Consider the following 6,396-nt stretch of genomic DNA (forward strand, 5'->3'; position numbering starts at 1 on the left):
GCCACCCACTGTGAACAGATCAATCGAGGTGGATGGGGTGAATTAGAATTTTAATAGAGTGCCTAGGTGCAGTAATTAAAAAGAATGATTATATTTTCCCTAAATGTATGAAAAAGTTTGGGTCCATTGGGGTGGTGCTAGTCCATTGGGGTGGTGCTAGCTGCTTTGGTCTTAGTCGTATGGACATTTTTAAAGTAAGAGTTAGTAATCTTGAGAAACTAAGCTAGATTTGAAAATTCATCCAACCGAAGAAAAAATACAACAGCAAAAACTAGCAGCACAAGGTCCAAGTCCCTAAATCCACCAATAAGTCTACAACACTGACAGCCCATTCCTTCAGGCGTCCTTTCACAGCCACTCCACCAAAATGATCAGGATGAAGGTAAACACATAATGACGAACAACACCGAATATGGCTATTGTTAGTACTCACAGCTGTTAAGCTAGCAGCTTGTGGAGAATTCCTGTGAGGAGCAAAGTGGATGGGCAGAATACGCACAGACAGACAATCAGGCAGGTGATTACAGTCCTGTGATGGACCCAGACACCAGATTATTTTGCTTCTTCTTTTTTGGAAGATAATTGTATTTATTTATTTATTCCAGGATGTAATGTGGATTTCAAAAAAAGATAACCAATCCTACTTTAAAGTGACACTGAAATTTCCGTGGAATGGTGGTTAATGTTTCTTTGTACACCCCGTATTGTTCTGAAAAACAAAGCTTTGTTTATCTACCATAAAAAGCAGTTGAACTCCATGTACAGTACATAACATTTTGGCCTTGTCCACTCACAGCCATTCATCACTGGTAGGATTTAGGCGAGAATTATTAAATTTCACTTAATTTGGAAAATTATGCCCATTGCTCCTTTTGGTCTATAATTATCTTTTGATGACCGGTGGGGGATGCATAACAGGTTTATACAACTAATACAGCAAAACCGATAAATACAAAGAAGAGGAGGGCGAGAAAAGAAGCCAAGACTTTAGCACTGTGTCACCAAATAGCTGAGAGACAAGTGGGTGATAATTGTTGTGGGAGCCACGGGACCAATATGCTCTTTGAGAGAAAGGTAACAAACCAGCAAAACAATAGAGATGAATCACAGTGGAGGAGCTGCTGGTGCAGTTTACCTTCCACTGAGGCCCTATTAGAGTCAGCTCACAAGTTTTATGTTTCAGCCACAGACTTGTACTTACAAGTCCAGGCTTCAAATGAAATGTATTTTTAAACAAATCCCAGCCCAGTTTTAGGTTTGATGCTTTTTCTGTGAAAGATTAAGAATTTATCTTTGTATGAAGGTAGATTTGTGTCTTTAATGCACAAGCAAATTTCTTGTTTGTAGGTAAATTATCTGACTGCCAATCAAAAATATTTGCTCTCAATTCAAAAATCTTTGCTCTCCAAAAAAACCTGTGCTCTTAAAAAAACAACAACCCTGTGCTCTCAATCCCAAAAGTTATGAGTTGAGTTTTGGACGTAGTGGGCGGGGCATGCGTCGCTGAATGAGGCAGGAGTTTCTATTGGTGGACTCGACTTGGCTGTTGGCTCACTCACACAATAACGGGAGGTTACCTGAGGTGGACACAGGACACGAAGGTAAGTTGACATTATATTGTTCTGTTTGTCAACATTATGTTGAATGTAGCAGCACTTCTCTTTGTTTTTTATGTTTTTGTTGTTGTGGAGTCACTTTTTTTTGAAGAAGGACATGGAGGGCTGCGTGTTGACAGCCCTCTAGGCCACTTTCTGCATGCATGTACTGTTAGCTCACGGTGGCTAACGATACATGCACATGACTATGCTAGCTAAGGTTAGCTACGCATGTATGATACAATTTAAAATAAATCCTATCAGTTTTGTTTTCTCTGACCGAGGTAGATACAGTTGGTAGAGTTGATGAGGTTGCAACCATGTCACTGTCTTGTATTAAACTCGCTGAAAATAAGCTGAAGTTGAATGAGCCACTAAATCCTTAAAACTTTCTAGCTAAAGACACTGTGCAGCAGCATTTAATATGACTAAACCCACACATGTCAACATGTTTTTAAATAACTACATAGACAACTTATGTTAGCTGAGTTTGAAAAACCCCAGGGACAAAAGCAGATTATGGAGAGATCCTCAGTGCAAACTGAAATTGCCAGACAGGCATACACTCATGTCAATGAGCCAGTCAAATGTGTCATTCGTCTGTTTTTTACCATGCTGGCAGCAGTACAATTACGCAACTGTCATATAACATTAATCATGCCTTTATTGAAGCTATTTAGAAAGTTATCTGGTTAAGGCTATGGTTCATAATTACGGTACTTTATTGAAATATATTTGATGTTTATTGTACCTGTTAATACAATCAAAAGAGGAGCAATACATCATGATTTGGGGTCATCCCCAAAACCTGTTGTTTCAATGTTTGTGTGTTTTCACAGGTGGAAGTGGAAGGAGAAAACTCTCTGCCGTCTCTCTGGATGCTGAGGGCTACACTGGGTCCATACTGAGAGGTTCCTCAAGTTCAGAAAACCCATGCTCTATATTGTTCCTCTCCAATATGAACTAGAGCTAACACCTCTTCCTGCAAGTGCACCAGAGTTTGCACTGATGCTGAAAGACAGCTGTAAAACAGAAATGGCTCTGCAAATGCTGGCACTCCTTGTGACCATCGTGAAACAAGTTAGTTTTACCCTACTGATGATGTGTTGTTGCAATAGTAATCCTACTGTCTTCACTCACACCCTGAAACAGAGGTGAATTACTATCCAGTTTGGGGTTAAGGAGGATCCAAAAGTAACTGTTTCTCTTAAATATATAATCTTTGAAAGCTGTCAACAAATTATCTTAATTAATCTTAATGAGCATTATATTGAACTGTTTGCATATAAAAGTGGACTGGAGTGATTTATTCTACACTTTGTATTTCTCTACAAGATGCACAACCTGATGGCAACACGGCAGGAGAGGCTTTGACTGTATCCTCATCATGCAGTGGATGACCTGTCAAGCTCACAGACATCTGCTTTTGGAAAATCGGCAAACAAAACTAACAAAATGTTACAGAATAATTTTATACTGCAGCTATTTATGCCATTATGTTATAATGTGAGTGAGCAAAAGAAGCACATATAAGTATTTATTTACTGTGCTTTATTTGTAATTATTTAAAAGTGCATACTTGTTTTAGAATACGCACATTAGATATGCATCAAGTTTATCAATGGGAAACTTCATCCAAAAAAAAATGAGGTCTTTTGGAGGACATGCATTTAGATGTCCCATCCAAAAGAAGAAGAATGGACGGTTTGGTTTACTTGCTGCAGCAAGACCTTCAGCTGACAAGGGGCATACAGTGACCCCATGCTCTGCATCAGCAGCATCCAGTTCCTCTTCTTGCAAGTGTTCTGCTTGCAGGATCTGAGATGGACTAAACACATATATTGATCACAATTATAGCCATTGCCGCATTATTTCACATACTGTCAATGATCTATTATTAATATTTCTTAATTTAGGTTAAAGCAAATTAGTGAATACCATACTTTAAATTGCAGTTATTTGTTGTTGTGCTAAATGTTTAGTACACACTAGGTCCTGCAAATCTTTCTCTGGTACAGGTACTTGTAGCATTCCAATCGTCAAAGCTGATTAGAAAACAAATTTCACTCTGTGCAATTCCAGGTCTCTGCAAAATGTTGTACATCTTTGTGTAGACTGGGAATGAAGACCTACCTCACACAGAAGAGGTAAACCGCATTTGAAAGGTCAATGAAGCCATCCTCCTCTAAGATGTGAAGCAAGTTGTAGTACTGAGATGCTAGAGAACTCCAAACATATTTCCCAAACAACCAAACTCATAGGATTTATTTTAAATTGTTTTATACATGCGTATGATACAATTAGCTTAGCTAACATAGTCATGCATGAGGTGCATGTACCCGTAGCCACTGTGGGCTAATGGTACATGCAAGCAGAAAGTGGGGCTGCATGTCAACACACAGCCCTCCATGTTGTTCTTTAAAAAAGAGACTCCACAACACCAACTACATGAAAACAAAGAGAGGTGCTGCTACATTTAAAATAATGTTGACAAACATAGCAATATAATGTCAACCTACCTCGAGGTCCTCCTCACGTAACCTCCTGTTAGTGTGTGAGAGAGCCAAGAGCCCAGACAAGCCTACCAATAGAAACTCCTGCCTCATTCAGCAGTGCATGCCCCGCCCACTACGTCCAAAACGGTTTTTGAATTGAGAGCAAAGATTTTTGATTTGAGAGCAAAGATTTTTGATTTGCAGTCAGATTATTTACTTACAAACAAGAAAATTTCTCGCGTAATAAAGACACAAATCTACCTTCATACTTTGCTGTAATAATTGATCTCCAGAGATGAGATAAAGTGACCTGATACTCTAACAGAACAAGTGTGTTGTGAAGTTCAACAGCAGGACAGGATGTTTTTGCTTGAAAGCTTACTCAAAAATGTGAGACAATTGAGCTTAATCTCAATTAGTGCACGGTGCCTGTCAACAAAAAAATGGCATTGTTCAGTGGCTTTATCCAGCGAGAGAACAATGTTTTTGTAAGGTGACCTGGGCAACTATGCTGTGTCAACTGGTGTCAGGCTACAAGTGCAGTATACCAGCTTGCCCGCAGGCTTAACCCCAAACGGGGCCCCTTGTGTCCCAAACAACGCAACCAAAGATAAGACTCCAAGCCTCCTCCTTCAGAAAAGGTGACACGGCTACACTGACTAGACCGGAAACCGGGAAGCAAGACTCTGTTTTGTATATTAGGAGATTGCGGTTGAGCTATAGACCAAGAATGAATATGGGTGCAAGCAAAAGCTCTTGAAGGAGTTTCCTTATCAGACGGTGCGAACAGGAGTCCATCATCTAAATTGATAATTCTCTAATGCTAAGTTTTGTTCTTTTGTTCCAAGTCAAGAACGCTCCTCTAATGGGACCCTGCACCACAGAGGAAGCTTTGTCTCTCGTCAAAGAAGAGGAAGTCCTGTGCTGCTGTACGACGGGCCCCTCAGAGAGCATGTTACAGACGACGCAGCATCTTTCATGTTCCAGTTAAGGGGAAGAGGGACAAGTGAACAACCCAACCTTTAACCCTCATGTGACTTTTCAAAGCATGTGGTAATTTGTCTAAAGTTAGAGCCTCAGAAACAATGACCAATCATTGATTGAGCAGAGCAGCAGGCAATAAATACATATTGCTATTCTTGAATTTGGAATTGAGTAGATATTCGGGGGGTCTAATTAATTTCCCTTGAACAGTGTAAGTTTTTGCCTTTCGGAAACAAACCAGGCCATCCAGTTCAGTGGTTCTCAAAATGGGATGCAGGAAAAACTCATTAGGTTTCCCTTCACCTCCCTCAGCTGCGGTTGAGCTACAGCAGGTTAAGTGTCACTCAGAAATTAGCGTTCTCCTGGTAGAGCAGTGGACGCCACATCAGCTGCTACCATTTTTGTAACTACATTAAACAAACCCTCTGAAGGCCTCAATGATGCATGCAATCTTAATTTTTATTACAGCAATTTATTATACACTCCCCAAGCTTATGACAGCCCCGACTGTCATTAACAGATTAATTATAATTTCCCCCCGCGCTCAAAGATGAAGAGGAACGTGAACATGGGCACCCCTTAAAAACAATGAGAGTTGGATCACCATGTTTCATCATTCTGTTGGCTTTACCCTTCACCCTTACTGAAAGTAAATGAAATGAAGTAACCAGGGGTCTGGCTCTTGAGGTCCTCCCTGCAGCCACTGTGCATAACAAAGCCATCCGACACAACTATTGCACTTCAAAGAGGAGAATCTCCTCCCAGTTCATCATTAGATATTCCTTTATCGTGTGACAAGAAACTTATAGTGGGACCTTCGGTTCCCCTCCTTTGTACCATAGTTAAAAAATATGGCACATACGTAGCGTTGGTTTCCGTGAAGGCTTTTAGCCTCACTCAGTTTTGGCAAAAAGTAAGTTTCCCTGGTTTGAAATGACTCCCTGCTATTTGCTTCCCTCATGAAACACAGTCCAGTTCAGTTGTTGATCGCCAAGGCCTCAGCAGGACATTTTTGTTCATGACTAAAAAGCCTGAAGCAATAAATAAAAACTCGTATAAAACATTTCCCAACTCTCCTTAAGCCCAGTCATAGTATCAAATAATATTTAAATTAGAGAAAGTTGTACTTATGCCTAGTTTATGCTTCCGCGTCGGGTCGACGGCGTACCCACGCCGTAGCTACGCTGTCGACGCACACCCCTATGCCGTAGCCTGACGCGCACCTCCCAGAAATCCTAGAACTTCGAATACTCAACGACGGCGTCACGTCGACGGCGTAGGTACGGCGTCGACCTGACGCAGAAGCATAAACTAGCCTCTAG

At 40.7% G+C, this 6,396-nt stretch overlaps 1 long non-coding RNA gene across 1 annotated transcript; it reads left to right on the forward strand.

Annotated features, from left to right (window-relative positions):
- Positions 1-1,571: 1,571 nt before the first annotated feature.
- Positions 1,572-5,491, forward strand: LOC137783344 (uncharacterized). The gene is made up of 3 exons (XR_011077322.1): positions 1,572-1,601; positions 2,435-2,675; positions 4,939-5,491. It is a non-coding gene; the product is annotated as an uncharacterized lncRNA (long non-coding RNA).
- The last annotated feature ends 905 nt before the right edge of the window (positions 5,492-6,396 follow it).

Source organism: Clinocottus analis, unplaced genomic scaffold (genome assembly GCF_023055335.1).
Source record: "Clinocottus analis isolate CAN_PGR_092001 unplaced genomic scaffold, fCliAna1.0.p SCAF_12, whole genome shotgun sequence".
In the NCBI taxonomy this organism is placed as follows: Eukaryota; Metazoa; Chordata; class Actinopteri; order Perciformes; family Cottidae; genus Clinocottus; species Clinocottus analis.